Source organism: Neopelma chrysocephalum, unplaced genomic scaffold (genome assembly GCF_003984885.1).
Source record: "Neopelma chrysocephalum unplaced genomic scaffold, ASM398488v2 Primary Assembly neopelma1_43, whole genome shotgun sequence".
Lineage (NCBI taxonomy): Eukaryota > Metazoa > Chordata > Aves > Passeriformes > Pipridae > Neopelma > Neopelma chrysocephalum.
This window is the reverse complement of record NW_020897702.1, coordinates 9034166-9054989: the sequence shown is the minus strand read 5'-3', so window position 1 is coordinate 9054989 and position 20824 is coordinate 9034166. Positions and strand designations below refer to the sequence as shown.

The 20824-nt window shown below is 37.4% G+C and overlaps 1 protein-coding gene across 1 annotated transcript in view; it reads left to right on the top strand.

Annotated features, from left to right (window-relative positions):
• The first annotated feature begins 3329 nt into the window (after window positions 1-3329).
• LOC113964700 (probable ATP-dependent RNA helicase DDX10) overlaps window positions 3330-20824 on the top strand; it is a 93178-nt gene continuing 75683 nt past the window's right edge. The window contains exon 1 of the mRNA XM_027677266.1: window positions 3330-3355. The gene's annotated coding sequence lies outside the window, so the exon portion shown is untranslated. The remainder of the gene's footprint in view (window positions 3356-20824) is intronic.

Below are 20824 nucleotides of genomic sequence, written 5' to 3'. Positions count from 1 at the left end.
CTCACAGTTTCATCTTGGGACAGGCTTAGGTTTCTTGCCTGAATTATTTTTTGGGAAGTCATACTTTTATTTCTCTAATGATTAAAAATGTCTTGTGCTTTACAACTTACTGATTTTTATTTGATATTTAATTTATATCTACCTGTTCTTCTGCAGGCTTCATTTTAAAATCTAAATAACTTAAATATCTGATTTACTCTTGATATTTTAGGGACATATTGTTTGATTCTATGTCATGTGAAGAAGAGTTTTTTAGAGGGTTTATTATATTACACACCCTCATCCCTGTGGTATATTTAACATGTGGGATTTGTTTGTGATTGCTCTGTACTGAAGTTGCTCCATGCTCCTGATTATCTGTCTTGCTTTGTTCTGTATCTCTTGTGAAGTGTCCGTGTCCCTGAGGCAAGATGATCAGAACAGATATAGCTATCAGAATCAGGGTATCATGAATAAAGATATTGTTTAGTTTTCTGTTTTGTTCTTGATTTATTTCCTTTTTTATTGCACTTAAATGATTAGCTCATGTTTGAAAAATTATGCACAGTAATTTGAGGTCTATAAGTGGTTGATATAGGTAGTGTAAAATTCATGAGTGTGTGGATAGTGCTGTATAATCATTTTTCTGCATTATTTTGTGTTTTCTGTAACTCAGTACATCATTCTGTTATCTAGTTGTTCAGTATCACTGTGATTCTTCTCAGTAAGTTTGTTGTTGACAGATTTTTCTAACCTCCCTTATTTACCCTTGTTTCAAAATTTCTTGGGAATGTGTGGAGTGGTATAAATCATAGCTGAAATTCTTGGAAGTTTCTGTTAACAGCCTTCCCATTTTGTGACAAATGGCCTTCACTCTTACATAAATTATCAACGTGTAAGGGGGTCTGCCCTCTTATCCTGCAGTTTTTCATCCCTTTTTGTTTTTTCCAGGTCTTTCCAGGCTGTGGCTTCCTCCCTGATATTTTTCCTCATCAAATATAATTATAACCTAGCCTTTGTGCAAAGGCAAGTAATTTGAATTCTGAAAACAGCAGTGCCAAGACTGATATTTCAGTTGCCAGAATGATAAATGTGGGTAGTGGGCAGCTGAGAAGCAAGCCAGTGGGATGCAGACTCCGACTCCTCTTAGGGAAGCAGCTGCAGGAGGGATGCGTGGCTGTGCCAGTAAGAGCTGGGCTGGACTGAACCTCTTGGCAGGAGTTCGCTGAGCAGGACTGGAGGCAAATAATCATAGCTGAAGGCAGATAATCCTGAGAGCAGCTGAGGGCCTGGAGATGTGTGGCAACCAGCCGGGCAGGTTTAACTTCTTTAGGTGTGTTTGCAGTTCCTCTCCTCACCTTGAACAATTTTCACTTTTTTGCTCTTTTCTGCTACAAAGAAGCTGATAGGACTTCAGTATGTCAGCAGTTCCTTCTCCCTCCAACTGTTCAGATTACCATACCTTTCCATGGACGATTTTTGGCTTTTTCTTTTCTCTCTTCCGTTATGCTTAGGGAGTCTCAAATTGCGCAGTGGCAGCTGCAGGTGTTATTTCGGGAGGTTCATTCATAGGCCACTTATGCTATTGGTTGCTTGTGCTGCCTACAGGCCTTTTTAGGCTGTGCTTAAGGGATGTGTAACCTCCTCAGCAGTCCTGCTCTTAAGCTTGCAGTAACACCTCCATGCTATGTTCAGTACAGCTAGATGACTGGTAGCCAAATTACACTAGTGCCTCTTCTTCAACTGAAGTAGTGAATTTCCATGTGGCATTGTATCGAAAGCTTTATTGAACAACAGGTTTTTCTGCACTTCTGTTCTTAAAACAATTTCTTTGATGACTTCAAAAATAGGTTTGGCCTGGCATCTTTGGTCAACCCCTGCTGAATCTTGTCCTGTTTTATATTTTTATGTCCTTTGTTACTGTTTACACCAAATGTTGTTCCAGATCATTTCCATCCCACTGAGTCACCTGGTGGTAGTTGCTCTATTTTCCTTGGGCTCGATTTGTTACTATGCTGTATTGTTCTGAAAGCACATTTAGATATTCTGTAATCCTTTATTCTTCCTGCGTAACAACTCCACTACTATTGTTTATATGCAGTCCTAGGAATCAGTTTGATTTTAGTCTCATTAGCCAACTTGTATCATGACTTTTTCTCACTTGGGTCCCTGTTTCAGTTCCTTGTAGAGTTCCCAGTAAGTTGCCTTCTAATGATTGTTTATTCAGGAAACCCTATATCCTACAGGTTTGGTTTTGCTTAGATATATATTCTTAAGAATTTCACATTTGTTGGTAAATGATCTTTTCTAATGAAGGTGATCTGTCCTCCAGCTGGTCTCCAGTTGCTTACTTTCTCAGCCTGCCCTTTCGGGGCTTTAATTTTTCATGCTCAGAGCATCCAAGACAGTAGATGCCAGAGCTTATGGCACTAGTACTCCACATCTGGGAAGTGTAGGTCCAGAAGGACACGTTCCTGGAGAAAATGAAATGCCATCTTCAGGGACCTCAGACTAATGAAATTAGAAAATGAAATTTCTTCCTGTGTGTTTCAGATCAGACATTATTGACCATTAATGACCAAGGATGGCAATAAAAAAAACCCCAAACCATGAGAAAACATTCAGTAGGAAAGTTACAATCTGTTAGTTTTCATAATAAAGGAGTAAACCTTTATTTCACATAGGCACCAAATAGCTTAATATACTTAATCACAAACTCTGTAGGAATTTTGGGCTGTTTATTACTTACTTATTGAAAAGTTTATTCAATGTCATACCCCAGTTTGCTGCCCTTGAATTTTACTTTGCTCTCCTGAAAATTGGGTGGTTTTTTTTTTCAGTAGTTTGATAGTGGCCCACTATGTTTTGTTAAAAATTATACTAAATAATCCCCTTTTATTTTTTTTAACCTTCTTTTGTTAATTGTTTTTGTATTACATCTGAGTGACAATGATAGTTATATTAAAATGGTCCAAAATTGGGAGCTTTTCTCAGACCATCCAAATAAATCCACAAGAAAGTGATCATTGTAGTTGCTATAAACAAGCAAACATCTTTGTCATTGGCTGTACACACAAACATTGAAATCTGCTTTTAACAGATCATGAATCTCTGTGTTGCAAATGAATGTAGAAATTTTTAACTTTCTGTTTATCTCTGCTGGTGTGTCTCCTTATACTCCATGTATTCCTGTCTCAACTGATGTGCCTTTAACCTTTTGTGTGCCTCTCACATTTGTTTGCTCATTTGTTTACTCATTTGTTTGCCTCCAACCTAGCATTTTTTTATAACCTTCCTGTGTATAAAACAGGGAAGTCTTTCAGTAAAGACTTCTTTACAGTTTAGCTCTGTACTACTGTGTTGCTTTTGAAAAAAGGTGTTTTTTCAGAAGATGCCTGTTTGGATTAATGCTTTTTGTTTGGGTTTTTTTTTAGATGCCTTTTATTCTCAGAGTTTGCTATTTGTCTGCTGAGCTTTTTATTTACTGTGTTATGTAACCCCCATTTGCTGATATTTGCATTTCTGCCTTCATGAATATATTATTTTTCGGAAACATTTTGGGTCAATGAAAAGCTTTATTAAAATTCCTATTTATTTGGGAAATAAATTGCTGGAGGCTCTGAAAGAAACAAAACCCTACAGTTTTTAAGCTTTGGCATTTCTGAAGTATTTATTTCTTTAACAAATATTTGTAGAGAAGTGGAATAATAGGATTTTAAATTTACAGTCGGAATAAAAGTTGCTTTACAGATATAATTTGAAAGGAATCTAAGATATTAAAGTAAATAGCTGCACTATCACAACCTTCATTAAATGATTCACAGGCAAGGACAGTAATGGATTTTTAAGCATAAAGCTTGCCTCGGTTAGAGGTTAGCAGTTTGCATTTGAAAAAACAGACTGATATAAAGGCTTAATACATGCAGTTTCCTTTTTAACTGTTTATTAAAACAACTGATAAAATGTTTTCTGTGAGATCTATGGCTTGCTTTCATCTGTCTTAGCCATGTATTTCACTAATGTAGAGTGATATTTTAGCAGAGTGATTTGGTAATGTCTCGGCAATAAGGTGGTGTCTGATCTGGAAATAAAGGTTGTGCATTTGATGTTCTGTTTTCTTACATAGCACAGCACCCAGGACACAACTAATGAGGACTTGTGAACTGTATAGAAGGTTGGGACACAAAGGAGATGTGCTGCTTCACAGCGGTGCTCACCCAGTGGCACAGTAAATGAGTATTTTCTTTGCAGACTGCAGCTGCTGCCAAGTAACACCAGAGAAACTGTAGGCGATGAGCACTTACTGTAATTGCAACAATGACAACTAGGAAGCAACAGGATAAAAATAAACACCTCATATTTCACTCTAGCAGTGGAGATTTTAGTGTCATGAGCAATGGGAATCTTCTGTCCGCACATACTTTGGGCTGAGTCCAGTAGAATCTAGTGAAGCATTTCAGCTCCAAAATACATTTAAGTTGCTGGTTCCTGAGTTTTGTTCTGTGGACTAACACTAATCCTTGAGGTTTATGGAATGAGGCAAACTAAAGACTAAGTAGTGTTGGAGGAAGTGGAGAGGCAAGATAATGAAAAGGATAGAGTGTCCACCTTGAATTCTTTATATTAGCAGTTCTTCTTCTTCAATGTGATGTGAAAGTCTTGCATTTGAAGGCAAGGGGGCACTAAAAATCTATTTCCTTTAATAACTAAATCAAGAAAACATAACATGATTTGTGGATGTTAAAAACACACATTTTAAAATGGTCTACGTACAGTCCTGATTAAATGTGATTTATATTTTGTTTAGCGTAGATTATAAAATCTATAAGTAAAGGCTGTGACTTCATTGCTCTTAAAATACTACATATATGTTGTAGCAGATCTTCCAGTTTAAGGTGAGAAAACAGGTGGACACAAAAGACAGATGGGGAAACAAAAGGTGATGGAGACAATTATGAGTGTTGTAATAAGCTGCAGTTGCTGTTTACCATCTGTCCAGGTACAGAGAGAAGTTTTGTAATATAATTTTCTATTGTATTGCACTATTTTCTCACTCTGCCTTAAGGATGTAGCAGTGCATGTCTGTATATAATTAAATACTTGAGCATTGTTGGTTGGTAAAGTTTATTATGGTGACAGAGAATTGTTCCTCAGCTCTCATCTGTGTTCTGCACCCATATTTGTGAGTGCCTGGGACTTTACTGGAATTACAGTTGGTGAGGGGATATCAGTCAATGTTGATCTTTAATAATAATAATAATCCAGTAATATTTGATCCAGTCTTGCAATGAAATCTATTCTTTCTGCATTACTGTTTAGACTCATAGTTTTTAGGTTCTTTTCACTCTGACTACTAAGCTGGCAGTATTTCATACAGAGCAAAAGTACTAGGCACATAAATGAAACCACTTCTGTCTTATATGTGGCGTTCCCAAGTTTTGCCTTAGTTGGGGTATTCACATGAATTTGTTTTAAATCTGTCCTATGTTTGGTTTTCTTTGCCCAAATCATCCTTTAAGTCCTGATAGGCCAACTGAACTTAATTCACATAAGGAAAACGTTTAATTCCCCAGCCTCAGAGAGTCCAAGAAAGTTAAATAATGGGACTGTTATATCACTGTTTCCTAAAAAATCTTTTCCCTTCAAATTTGGAAACATGCTGACCAGTTTCATATTATATTTAGGGTCAAGCTGAACTGTGGTGACTAATGCAACTGGATATATAGCGGGATGCTGAAAATGGATTTTAAAGAGAAAGATGGGTGAAGGAACCACTGTTAACATGTAATTTGGAAAGGCTAGTGAATTTTTTTTACCTAGTGATTTCCTTAACTTTTTTGGACCTTGTAGTTGTAGGATTCACATCTGAGAGGCTTTAACAGGGTTTAATGTAAAAGTTTTACCATGTCTGGAGCACTGCCGGGGCTTCTGACTAGTGTCCTGTCCTGGATAATCTGGTGGTTGCATAGCAGAGACAACACTGGATAAATAATTCATAATATTACATGTATAAATACCTCCAGTCCCCACTAGCTTATCTGTCATCTGCACCTGTAATGTAGAAAGTTAGATAGGGTAGATAATAAATACTGGTGTTGGTTTCTTGCAGCTTAGTCTAACTTTTGTCTTCTGAGATTTCTTAGGTCAAAATATCATATGAATGTTTTATGTGGGAAACTTTAAGCTGAAACAAAGTTTCTCATCAAGAATTGAATGGAAGTACATTAATGAGGTACATCTCCTTATGAGGGCAAGCTTAGTGTGGGGAGAGTCTGAAAGGTGGAAAAATAGCAAGGATTTAAGATACTTGTGTGGAAAGACTGATGCTGGTAAGTTGTGCCATTTGAAATACAACTGGTATTGTCGTACAGTACCACAACACCTTTTTGTGGTGGGGATGCACTAGCAGAGGGCATGTAAAGAGTATGAAGGTTTCTAGGGAATAGAGAGGAGCCTGGTGCATTTTGGGGGAGTTCAGAAGTTGAAAGAGCACATCTTGAAGGGTGGGTATGACTGACTGTAAGGATCATCTCAAATTTCTCTTGAGTAGGCCAGTCATTCAAGTTTACTCCTGTAGTGGAGAAGAGAGGTAATGCTTTAGATTAGATATAAAGAAGAGGGTTACAGTGAATGTAACCACCAGAGAGGTGGTAGATGAACCATTCTTGGAAGCTTTCAAGGTCAGGTTGGATGGGGCTCTGAGCAACCTCATGTAGTGGAAAGTGTCCCTGCTCATTGCAGGTGGCCTTTTAAGGTCCCTTCCAACCCAAACTATTCTAGGATTCTGTGATTTCAGGAGTTGATTCAAAGCCCCTGATATTTTACCCCCTGCTCAAAATCACCTCTTTATTTGCAGAGGTAGTAAGGAGAGAATAGTTTTCCTTTGCTTCCTTGTGTGCTTCACTGCTCTTCCTGTTTGCTTTGTGCCTGCTTTGTTTGACAGTTTCTCATATTCTGCACTTCAGGTAAGAAAAGTGCTAAATATAAAATACAGTCCTGCTCTCTGCAGAATTCCTGCTACTTGCTCCATAGAATGTTTGGAAGGAAAAAATAAATCTGTATGATTTATTTACCCACTGCACAGTTGATATTTGTACTGTGTTACAAGTTGTGCCTGAATCTTCTAAGTAAAAATGGGTCCTTTGCAGTTGAAAACATGGAACAGTGACTGCCTGCTGGGTTATTTAGAGTGAATGGGCCAAACTAACGAAGCAGTTTGCTGCGTAGTTGTTAAACCTCTGCTACAGAAAAGCTTTAGCAAAAATGATTGGTGAGTCATTGTCCCTTTGGATGTGGAAGTGACATGATTGCAGTTTTTTATGGGATCTGATCTGAAAACTCATGGTAGTGTTTTGGACTGATATGACTTCATAATAATCCAGATGGCAGAATTCGCAACTGTTGTGTGGGTACCTGTGGGTCAGTAAGCTTCTTACCACTATGGTCTTGGGTTACGTCAGTAGGAATGGCTGGAGGTGCAGTGTGCCCTGAAGCTGGAATGTAGTAATGATGAAAATTGTTTTGTGTTGGGTATGTTAAAATTCTAAGAAGGTTTTTTTTTTTCAAGTAAACCTTTTGAAAGAAAAATAGAATTTTTACATTCATTTTATTTCCCTCTATTTCCTATCTTTCTAGAAATGTAGTAGTTTTCCAGATAAGATTTTTGGAAGGTTCAAAAGGAGTCTCATATCTGATTCCCTTTAAAATTATTTCTCAAACCATCCAAGCAGTTGAGAAGCATGCTAACTTTCCAGAATTTTGACATCCTTATGATGACTTTTGTAAATCACACAAACAAACTCATGGTGTCTCCTCTGAAAAACCAAATGTTACAGTTTTGCAAGTGAAGGACTTAATAGCCCCAAATTTCAAAAAGATAAAAAAATTTAGTCTATCTGAACCACAGTCCTTGCAAGTGAGCAATCCATAAAACTATGAACAAGAAAATCTGACTAAGCAAATGTTCATGGAAAAGGAATTTTTTTGTGCTGTGGGAAGTGTGCTTGTATTTTCAATTTGAATATTCGAAGTCAAGATTTTTTTAATGGGAAATACCTGCTGCCACTTTAATTATTTTTTTTCCCTAGAGGAAGAGAACTACTTCCCTTTCTTTATTTAAATTTGGTCGACTGGGTGATTTAAAAAAAAAAAAAAAAGACTTTTTCATCACATATATTTTATTTTAAGCGGCGAGAGTGGAACTTATCAAAAGACAAACTTTATTAAAGCAGTGTAAATAAGTGAGCAGACGGATTCTAATGTTAATAATCTGTTTTTCATAAGCTTGTATTAAATGTAGCTATAAAATTTATTAAGAGAAAATACTTGCTGTTGGACTGGCTCTGTGTAATCTGTAGTTTTGATTACTGAACATTCCAGTTTTATCCTAGCTAAAATATCGATCTGTTTGCACTGATGGCCCATAGCTGACTCATTAGTTTTCCCATAGCCGTACTAAATACTGGAACCTACTGATGTTCTAAGCAGCAAAGTAGATAAATAAGATAATAAATTATGGAAGTTATCTTCTGCCAACTGCTAAAAGGATAGAAAAAGTATTATGGTTATGTCCTTGGAAGATGCTGGCTGGTTCAATGTAGCGTGAACTTCTTATCATGCTTCTTGTCTTTTCCTGATTATTGACTACTGAATACCCTGAGCAGCTTTTTTCATTTATAAACAAATCAGTCATATATCCTTACTTTTGAGGAAAGTTTCATGTTAGACAAAGTGTAAGAGAGAGTTCTGCACTATACTGAAATGGAAGACATTTTATCCATAAGATCTCTTAAACTCTGCCTGTCTGTGTTAGCCCAAATTTGGATATGCCTTTTTAATGTTTTTTCCTCAGAGCAGTTGAAAATGAGAGATAAAAAGAATCTTACCCACATTTCTGTAAATAGCTACAGGAATAAAATCTATTGAATGCATGATAAAAAGTTACTGCACCATAAAAAGCTGTATTGTTCAAGCATGGAAGCACTGTAAAAAATGCTTATGAAAGCATTTCAGACTTTTTTCCTCTACCAGATTATAAGTAAGTCATAGTATCTTCTCTCTTCTGGGAAAAATCAAAGCAATACCTATGCAGCAATACAATGGGATAACCTCAGTTTCTGTAGATCCAGTAGGAAAAATTACTTCAATGAGTTTTCTTCCAATTATATATGAACTTTCATCATCTTGGAAATAAATCTATGCATGAATGCTGTAAGCATGATCTCAAAGTAATACGCTTTTTGGTTTTAAATTGTGTGGCTTGTGCAGAAGGTATATTTGCCTGTTTTTACAAACAAGTCTGTTTGCAACAACCATATTCTATTGCATTATCACAGTTACAGAACCTGCCAAAATACTTACTCTGGAGAAGAGGGATCTAAATTACTTTTATTTCTTTATTTGGTTCCATGTTGGATTACTGTTTTGAATAGAAGAAGATCACTAGCAATGCAGAGAACATGGGTGTCTTCCTACTCAGGAGAGTTTGTTATGTAGAATCTTTTTTGCTGCTGAAAAGTTTTAAGAAGAGGTTTTTGTTCAGTCTAGAATAAGATGTGTCGATGTGGATGCACATGTTTAAAATCCAGTTTCCACATTGGCAGTTGATCTGCTATTGTCCTTGATTTTCTTGCTTTTCCTAACTTTTGCTATGCTGTTAAAACTCTCTCCAGCTGCCTTGGCATTCTGGAATCGTGTACTTTTTGGGTAAGAGAAGTGGTATTTGGGTGTCTTCCAGCTGTGATCAATGGCACAATGTGAAAACACTCTCAATCTAAATGGGAAATATTTCTCACCATCCTAGAAATCTTGACTTTCAGAGACATTATTCTTAACTGAACAAATGTCATCTGCCATACATGACCCATGCATTCTCTGAAACCGCTTCAGAAACTATTGTTTTTTGAAAGAGATGAGTGTTTCCCTTATTTCTTAAGCTACCTATCTAGGTTTATTTTTAATGGAGACCTGTCAGCAACCCCCCCCCCTTTTTTTAAGTAGTGATGACAGATTCATAGTCCTAAACCTATTTTTTTCTTCCTTTCTCTCATCCATTTCAATTTACTTTTTAAACTCTTGATTCTTCGCTGTACCAGTTTGCTTGAAGTAGTGTGTGTGAAGTTGCTCCAGCTGAGCAAGGTGTGTTTTTCCATCTTGCTGGAGTGAGAATGAGCATGGGACAGATTGGGGTGATTGTATTGCAGTGGCCCAGTTGTGCTAGCATAAGTTGCTGTGCACACTGTATTACCAGCTTCATGCTGGTTTTTTTGGTGTGCCTAGTGGCTCCAGCTTTCTTCTTCCCTTAAGGCAATGTAGCAATTTATGTGTGTGCCCAGGAGCTTAGCAAGGCTCAAATGGAATAATTCTTTGGTGGTAGAGAAGTCCAGCCAAGAGGTGTCTGTCAACAGAGGATTTCTTAATGTAGGGAAATTTCTCGTGAGACCGTGTCCTGTGAATTACGAGGATGAGAATGAGCCTGAAAATGAGCAACTTGCAGCTTATTTGTCAGTGCTCATAAAAACGCTTCAGGAATGGGAATGTATTGTTTAGTTTGTATTACTTAAATTGGATTGGTCCAGCTATTGACCTATGTAAGTGGTGTGTCCTATGACAGATTTCCCTACAATTCACTGCGCTCCCAGTGGGAAGATTAGAGACATCTCTTTGGGTGGCGAAGTATCTTCCATCACCAGTTGTCGAACTTTTTCTTGCGAATGGTCTGACACTTAGAGCTCAAAGCATAATGCCGCTCATCTCCTTGCTTGTGCCTTCATGCGACTTGGCTCCAATGTTGGCCTTGGTGTTATGATGGGGCAGAGATGGGGATGACTAATCAGTGCCACATGTCTTCCCTTTAGTGGATTCAGAGCATTCTTTGCTAAAATCAGTGATGCATTCCCTTCAGCTCTGGTTTGTGAAAGTTCATTATTAAATTTTTAAGGATTTTCAGTAAGCACAAGAGAGATCCAGGTCTAAGATGTATATTTTGGTGAACAGCTAACAAGACATTTGTTCACATGTTATCTAGACTTACTTTTCCGTCTGTGCAGAATACAAAATCCACATTTATTCAAAACTAGTACAGTTAAATTTAAAGGGAGTAGAAGAGTGTATAATGTTATACAAAGTTACTTTATGATGATGAAATAACTATAACAAGTAGATTATGTTAATTTCTTAATATCTCTAAATCCAGTGTGTTTCTCTACAAATAATTACTAATTTGATTTCAGCTTGACTTTCTTCCAAGCATCATCTTTAAAGTATGAGTATTGTGGCTTAGATATGATAACCAGAACAAAAGTTTTCCAAAAAGTTGGTATCAAAGTTGTAAATGCAGCTCAGGAGGAGATCAGTGTTGAAGTGCCTGCCATAAACTTTAAGACATCATGTATTGTGAATGAGAGGTGTTTGTTCCACTTTCAAAACAACAGTCATAAATAAACTCACCTTGACTTGACCTGAAAAACTAGGGGTGCACCAGGGTACCGTGCAAGATCACACCACTGCCTTCTTTAGTTGCATTAATGCTTGATGACTTTCACTGGCAATAGCTTTCCAAAGAGGTCTTAGGGTGTGTATTTGTGTCTTCTATGGCAGCGTGAGCAGTGGGGTTCACAGTTATCCTGTGACAGAAAGTGCCCAGTTCCTTTCCTTGTTTTTGCTTCAGTTTGAGCTGTTGTTTTAAATTTTAAATTCTGAATAGCTCTTGCACTTTCTGCTCTTCAATTTCATCTTAATTTAATGTGTCTTGTTTTCAAGGCAGTCTCATTCTTTTGAGTAATCCTTTGCTCATTCTCTTAAGTTGGGGACAGCTCCCATCTTTGTGCTATTGGAACATTTCTGTCAGAGCAGGGACCATGGACCTGACGGAGGAGAATCAGTAGTGCCCCAGTAATTTGTCTGTCAACACAGATCATTGTAGTCACCATTTGTAGCTGTTCTAGTCCTTGACCTCTCTTAACTCTCCTTGACCTTTTTTTTGACTTCAGCTAATACTTTTTAGTGTGCATTACGTTAAATGCTCCACTGAAATTTAAATTAATTAGTCCTGTTTTATTGGCTTTGTCTAAAGAGTAAAGAAAACTTTTTTATTGCAAGTGTGCTGTTGGCATTCTTGTGCTATAAGGTATTTCTTATTCCAATTTCCATTCCATTTTTGTACTTCGTCATTCCTCTACAAGTTGCTTTTCTGCTTTGCATCCTGTGGAGTTCAGTCTGAGGGCCTGTCATGGTCTAGAGTAGCCTGGGTCATATTTCCTTGCCCTTCACTGTTTTTTGTAAATATTGCTGTATTCACTTCTAAATCATCTGTTACTTCCAGTAAGAAAGATTTATTAGGAAAAAAAAAAGTAAAATCACACAACCGATAGACGATTTTATGTGTTAATATTTTCAGAATTCCTTGATGGGGATTATGTGATCGTTTAATGTCTGAATTGGAGGGGAGGAGGGGAAACTAATTTTTTTTTTTTCTTCCAAGTGATTGGACAGTTTTCATGTCCTGTTGACTGGAAGCTGAGTTGCCTTTACCTGTCTAGTCTTAGTGCAAGCTTTCTGCCAGTTTTAAATCCTCAAAGCAGCAGCTTTTAGTCTGTATTGAATACATGGAGAAAGCAATCAAAATACTCGACTTTTTTTAAAGAAGAAGAAAAATAGGCATGAAATATTTTTTATGGTTGATATTATTGTGGCTTCTGCATCAGCCTTTAGTTGTGAAGAACTCCTGTCTTTCCAGATTATCCTCGATGGACATTTGCTTGGGAGAAACTGGCTATGGTTTTCTTGGGTCTCTTGCCAGTCATGAGCAACTCCCTCAGTTGACCTCCCCTTTCTTCCTCCTGTTCCGGGATGTGTTTTACTCACATGTGTGGTGCTGCTGCCTTTACCCCAGCTGGGCCTCCCATTTTTTGGGTGTGTGGGATGGTGGAGAAGACCCTGGTGCAGGTGGGAGCTAGTTTAGTATGGGAGCTAAATTCAAGCGAGCCTCATCTTGAAGATAAAGCCTCTCAGACTGCCAACTAGTGTTACCTCCTATTTCTCTCTGAAGTAGTGCTGTGCCCAGGCAGAGGCAGATGAATAGCTTCACTTGTGTTGGTTCCTGTGCATGGAGAGGAACTTCACTTTCAGAGGCCTCTGAAGGGGGAAGAGAGAAGAATGTGCCATCTGTGTTAATTTGAAGAGGAGATAAAACTCTCTGAGAGACAGTGATGGCTATCACACTAATCTACTGCTGAAAAATGTACACTGCTCAAATGAACAAAAATCATCTGCAGTTTTTGCTATTTCTGGTCACAGCCTGTGGAGAATATTAATGTGGGGTGGTAATTAAATGGGCATAGGTTGTGATTTTACCTTGTGCAAAAGGAAGGGGAGAGAGAGTTGAGGTATATTTCTCTTTGCAAAGTAATGGTTTTGTTACTTTCTGATGGCAGATCAGGAGCAAATAGAGAACAAAACGTTTTGAGATGCTTCAGCCTTGGCTGCCGTTGTGTTTCTGGGGCCAGGCCTCTGGCTTTTGAAGGAGAAAGGGAAGGTCACACTGCTCACACATGGTAAAATATATTAAACCTTAAAGAAAAACAGCATGGAAGTTTGGTCTTGTCATCTCACCTTTTGATCTAAGATTCTTCTGCAGAGTATTTTTAAACCATAATTTTAACAATGTTATGACATTCATTTAAGCTTTGGCTGCCTTAATAATTATGCAGAAAATTCTTTTTTTTCCCTTAGAGTAACTGTGTCCTAACTCTTAGAAAATATAGTCACATTAAACACAATGATCTTTATTTGACTAAAAAAGGCCAAATTAATCAGTTCATTAAATGTCAGCTCAGCATTGACTGTATAATCCAGTGATTAACGTTTCTCTGAATATTTCAGTTTAACTGTCTCACAGTAATATATTAAGTGCAGCCTGTGAGCGGAGGAGCAATTCTGGTGGTTCTGGAAACTGAAAAATTATAAGGTCTGGAACACAGCATGTTCTCAGCACACCTGAAGGACTTAAGGGTTCCTTTCATCTTTAAGGGAAGGGCAGCCCTTCCTTCCCCTCCACTTCCTACCTGTCTCCCCTCACTCCCATTGTGAGTGTGGGCCTTGTTTCATGTGAAATATTAGTGGGGGATGAATAAGCAGAATCTTTCACCTGTTAAAAAGAAAGAAAAGATCTCAACATTGTCATTGTTGGAGATCCATAATAGAAGAAAAGGTGCAAAGCAGGTGCAAGTTTTCCTAGCTCCTCAACCACACCTTGACGTGTTATGGGGTTTGGGTTTGGTTTGATTTTGGGGTTTTTTTTGGAAGTAACAAACAAAAGGTGGCTGTGTTTTAAGTAATATCAAAGATGTGTTCATGATCTTCTAATTTGCCAAGTTTTGCTGGAAATAGCATCTTCATAGTAGCCTTTTCGTTCTCACAAAAATGGAAGCTCTGGAATAGGGGGGATAAATAGCAGTCAACAAAATCATGGTGTTTGCTTGTTAATTGGTGTTGTATGAAGAACACGTGTTCATTTACTAGGATGTAATCCTCAACTTAGGATAACAACAAGCAGTTCATCTAATTCTCTTGGCTGTAGGGAATTTGTTGGTTACTGTGCGTTTCTGTTGGATTTTATCAAAGGAAGATTGTGCTGTAATAGTACATACCTTGTAATGGCAGGCAGGAGTGGAATGAAAGCATCTCATGTCTTGATCTGGCTCTGCAGTTACTAGTGCTGTTAATCATCGTCTACTTTTATATTTACAGTCTGAGGCAGTCTGAGTTTTTAGGATATATTGGCTTGTACATGTTTCTTTTGGAAAATGTTTTTCTAGCAACCCTGGCCCCAAGAATAAACAAAAGCTATGTTAATCTGTTTGGTTTTGAATTACAGTATTCTGGAATGTTTTTATTTTCATTTAGTCAGGCATACTCGATTATAACTTAATTTTGCTTTTATCCTAGAAATATATGAATATTTCACTGTTCTCTACTACACCTTTCATTTAAATAAACTGCATGAGAAGTCATGGTCTTGTGTTGCCTAAGGCCTAATGCTTTAGAAAGGGATGTCTTTGCTGCTTATGCTCACAGATAATGAAGATTTTCAGGCTAATGCAATAGCTGTACTGAAAAGTTCTGTATTCCAGTGCATTAAATAGAGGTATCTTTCACAGTGAGATATTGTCTAATTATTATAACTCACAAATTTCTTAAATAGTTGGTTTCTTCATATTAGATCTTATAATAATAAATGTAGGGTTTGGGTTTTTTGGTGTGGTTTGTTTAGTCTTGTTTGTTTGTTTGTTTGTTTTTTGGTCTTATTTCTTATATTCTTATACTTAAAGATTTGCAAAATGAGCTGCAGTGGTTTTGCAGATGAATGACAAAACCCGTTTGTTGGTGTATACAAATAGAGTTGTCTGTACAATTAGGTAATTTATAGTCTGTGAATCAAATGTTTGTTTTGTGGGCTGGGGGAGCTCAGCCCTTCACCAAAGCATTATTTAAAATCTTCCTGTTCTGTGAAGGAGTAGGAAATATATAATATAAAAATTAAAAAAAAAAAAGGAAAGCAGAGGGAGAGGAAAAGATAGAGAAGTAAAAAGGCATGAAAAATTGATTGTGCAGTGCTGTCATTCATGGTTCCTTCTCATGTTCTGGGATTTTATATCAGGATAAAACATTAACATTCCTTTATTCAATAAAGAAAATGAAAGCATGAAAGTTTTCTCATGGATGTATGAATAAGAAGACATTTTAAAAAAAGTATTTTCAGGGTTGGGTTTAAATTTGTAGCTATTAAATGCTGTTGTGAGGATACAAAAACAGTATTTCAGGAGTAGGAACAGTACCCAAGCATTTCTAAAGTGCCTGTAAAGAAACAAGAGGAAATAGTTAAAGCAGAAATAAACATCTTAAAATGAATGGGGAGGTATGGGGGTATGTGGAATAAAAGAAATCCTTTCTCTCACCTAAATTCATAACTGGAAGTGCAGAGCTACTGATGGAATCCCCAATGTCCTGCAAAGATAGTTTGTGTTGAAAATGCTGGTGTCTGTACCATTGTTTAAATGGTTATGATTTTTAAGTTGTAATTGACAGAATAAGTTCAGTAATTTACAGTAAATGTTGCTCTATCAACATATTTTTCTTAATATTTGCCTTTTTTTTGTTTTGTTTTTTTTTTGCTGATTTGCTAGAGGAACTTCATCTATCTCTTTTTACCCTTTGCCAAAACTCCTGTTTTTAAGTCTTGGTATCAGCTACTGAAACGAACAGTCAGGTATCACATGGAACATGCATTCATTCATAGAAAAAGCATAATAACTCAGTAGAAAATTATTTCAGTTGTTTTCAGTGTTTTAGATGTATTCTAGAGAAGTACTGCTGTGCGGCATCAGTTAGAAATGGGAGTAACATTTATCACTGAAGAACTGTTTAATAAAGGTTTCTGTATGTAAGCTTGGGTTTTGTCTGTAGTTAGAGATAAATACTGAACAGGGCGCATCTACTGGTGACTCTCCTTTTTTTAATCTGCTATCATACTCTATATACAGGTAAAAATGATCTGAATAAATACATGTTTTAAAATACAAGGATGTGTAGCAAATTCCTGTCTAAACACAGAGCCAAGTTCATAATGTAAATATATTGCAGAAAATTCCTGCTGTTTTAGCAATTTGGCAAGTTTTTTTGATCCTACCTTCTACATTTTGTGTTAAGTACTGAAATTTTAATCTTAAATTGTGTTCTTTTCAACTTTCATGGCTTAATTTAATCTGCCTTATGGAAAATAATAGTGTAATGTTTATTAAGACATCTCCTCTAACCAAACTCTTGCACCCAAACACAAAACTCTAATGAAACTCAGATTCAGATATAATCTTCTGTTCTAATAGTAATCAAAACCATCATCTAAGCATGTCGTTGCCATAGTGCAAGTCTGTCTTGGCTATTGTTTCTTGTATCCATGGCTCTTTCTTTGATCTGAAAGGCAATTTAAATTGGAATGATAGTGTGGTGAGCTGCTGGTCTTGTGATCTTTGTCCAAAACATGGAATAATGCTGGTTTTGGCTGGGATGGATTTAATGTTCTCCATAGTACTGAGTATGGGGCTATATTTCAGATTTGTGCTGGGAACTGTTGATAACACAGGGAGTCCCTGCTGAGCAGGGCTTACACAGAGCCAAGGCCTTTTCTGCCTCTCACCCCACTCCACCAGCAAGGAGACTGGGGGTGCACAAGGTGTTGGGAGGTGACACAGCCAGGACAGCTGACCCTAACTGACCCAAGGTACATTCCAGACCATAAAGTGTCATGCTCAGCATATAAAGATGGGCGAAGATGATCAAAGTGTTTGACAAAGGGAGGCGTTTGCCTCCCCATGTCATTGTTACATGTGGTGGAGTCTGACTTTCCTGGAGAAGGCTGAATACCTGTCTTCCCACGGGAGGTGGGGAATGAATTCCTTGGTTTGCTTTTCTTGCATGCACAGCTTTTGCTTTAGCTATTAAACTGTCTTTATTTCAATCCACAAGTTTTCTCACTTTTATGCTTCTTGATTCTCTCCACCATCCTGACATGGATGGAGTGAGTGAGCAGCTGGGGTTGCTGGCTGGGCTTAAATCACAACATATGATCAGCAATATTGAATAGTGGTTATTAGAAGGTTTTATTCTTTACTTTTTTTCTCCTGTTGCTGTGATTTTGAAAGGATTCATATCTATGCTATTCTTTTTCCTTCTCTTCACAACTATTACTGTAAAAGCCATATTCAGTTCTCTCTGTGGGTTGTTCTACCCTAGAAAATGGTCTCCTTTAAAATCAACGTTATTTCCATAGGTTTAGAAAGGAAATAATAGATGTAGTAAGTAATTTAGCTGTCTAGAATTTCCCTGTTCAAACGGCAATATTGTGTAAAGAATCACCAACCAATCATTTCAACTTCATGGATTTTCGGTATCTTGCTTGAAATCTTGCACATTACTAGTTGAAAAAAATCAAGATAACACAAACACCCACACCCTGAAGAAAAAAACACAGCAAAACAAGAACATCCCCCCCGCCATCAATACACCCTTTTAGTTTAAGCCACTGCTTGAAAAATTGAAGATCATATTATCTTGATAATTGACTAATGTGCTTTAGAAGTTCATAGAGAAACAAACAGAACAACAAACATATAGGGAGTGTTGGTTTTGTCTTTTGAGTACCAACCTGCCTATTTCTGTATTGTCACAACTGTCATGGTAAAAGCTGTCCTCAGTGAGGTATACAGATGCTATGCAAGTTGATGGGATAGCGTCTATGAATTTAAGCTTCCTAATTCTTAACATTTAATTAAAAAGTAAAAACTTAGAATACTTCACCAAAGTAAAATTAGCCCCACTTGTATTACGTGAAAAGTAAAACAACATCACACGATAAGAAAAGAAGCTTGTTTTCCTCTGAAAGCTCAGGGGAGTTCTTTAGTGAAAGCAGCTTTGCCCTGCTGCTGCTCCGTGGTTTTAGCTTGTTCTGATGTTCACGACAGTGCAAAGCAGCCCATGACTCATGAGCAATCAGCAGAAATGAGGAAGAACAGAAATAGCTGCCATTGCAGAGAAACAGACTGGAAGTTAAAATAGAGACCACCTAGTTATCACAGATCATAAAGAAAAGCAGCATCCATGCATCTCCTTGTGGTCATGCCTCATCCTAGGATTTTTACCTCTCTGTTCCTTTTATACTCAACAGGAATACAGATGGCTACTGGAGTCAAATTGTATTATCAAGAGGAAGCTTGTTGGTGTTTAGAGTTGTGGAGGTGCTTGAAGTAATATGGACAGGACTTCAAAGTCTGGCTGTTTTGCTTCTCCTGATGCTTTCAGCCTTGTCTTTAATCATTATGTGTAAGGGGTGAAGTTTGTGACTCAGTGCTTCTTCTCTGGTTAGATATATGTCAGGAAGAGTGAAACTTCTCTCTCCTCTAAATATATCTCTGTGGTAGGTAATCAAAGTGTTGTAGTCTGAGTTTGGGAAGTCTATGGGGTTGAGAGGTAATGCTTTATGGGTAGGCTGCTTAAGATTAATGGTTGGAAGATCCTTAGTATTCTGAAAGTTCCTACGACCTTTATTCTGAAAGGTGCCTTCCAGATGAAAACCATCTCTGTCTGTATGCTTTCTGTGGCATGAAGAGGAAGACAGCCCTTCTCCTTGTCTAAGGTTTGGTAGCTTCAATCTGCGAGCCTACGTCTTCTGTGGGGAATGACATCTGAGTCTGAACTCTGTAGCTTGACAGGGGATAAACGTGCTTGGTGGTGGTGCAAATCTGATAATACCTGCTTCTGTTGTGGGCAGTTTCTTGAGGAAATACAAAACAAGTTTGCGAAATTGAGTCCCACATCAATTTTTGTTTCTCGGAGGCAGTTTCTGTTGAATTCTTGGTAAAGTAATGTAATAACATTGGGAGAGACTGGAAAATACATCCAGGTACAGCACCATTCTTCCTAGGAATTGCAGGATATAAGCAGGAGGGACAAAACAAGCCCACAAAACTGCTAGAAATACAGTAATGCTTGTTTTAGCTAACAGGACTGGAAAATTGATTCTAACTTTTTTTCTACTGATATTGTATCCTGCCTCAATAATGTAGCGCTGTCTTCAGGCAACTTTTGTAGTGAATATACTGTGCTTGCTTTCAAGGGTGTGTTGAGTTGAAATTAAAAAGCAAATTACAATCAGAAACAAAGTAACTTTAGATTGATGATTTGTAAGCTCCAAAGGTCAAATGAAATGTGTTTTATCTTGATTGTGGTAAAAGACAGTTAAGTGCTTTGGTCCTCAGTTATTGAGGATTACATATTCAAGTCTATCCATTGACTTTAAAAATATATTAATAAGAAAATTATTCCATATTAGAATAGCAAAATTTACTGACGTTCATGTTTCTAGTGCTGTCTTTTCAGAAAAATATTATAATTGAAAAATAGTAAATCTTATGTCTTAAACTTGTCGGTATCTTCATTTAGAAAACCTTTGTCATTGATTCAGCTTAAGAATCTCAGATGTTTTAAGCCAGAAAACAAAAGCCTGCCTCTTCTTGAGAAAAATAGAAAAGAGCTTGCATATTAGCTGTATTCTTACCCATTCTATATCAAAATGTCTGAATTTTCTTTGCTTCTAAGAGCTAGTTTTTATTGTTACTCATTAAATAATCCATCAAGCCATCTGGCACGTACAAAAGGAAAAAGAAATTTAGGCTTTTGATTAGTAACAGTAGAAAATCCCCAAACCCTGCAGCTGAGCCTATGTTTTATGCAATTTTTATAAACTTTAGTGACTCTAAACTTCCAACGCTTAACTGTTGTATACTATTTTAAAGAGTTTGATTATTGCTCTCATCTTGTTTGATCAGTTTAACTATTGCCACGTCTGTATAGAAGAAAAGATGAGTTGTGAGGGCCTGTTGTATTGGGCAAAATGGACGCACTGGTGAGCAGCAGGTAACTGACAGGGAGGTGTGTGTGCACCAATTGGTGCTTGAACTGGTGTTATCAACTGGAGTTCAAATGCAGAATCCCTTTAATATTTTTACAGCAACATGAAAACCTGTGCCTAGATCATGCATGCTATTTTATTTGGATTGATGGCTTATTTGATGGAATAATTCATCTTTAGAAATGGATTTACTGTGGTACATAGTAGTTGAGCAGGATTTGGAATGAGCCACTCAATGTGGATAGCTGCTGTGCCCTCTCACCTCACTTTAAAATGCCCAGGCCCGTGGCTTGCTCTGGCATTAGGGGGAAGGTCTGGCTCTCAGCAGAAATGCTCCATTGACTTGTAGCTGCTTATGTCGTAGTACTTTGACCTGCAAAG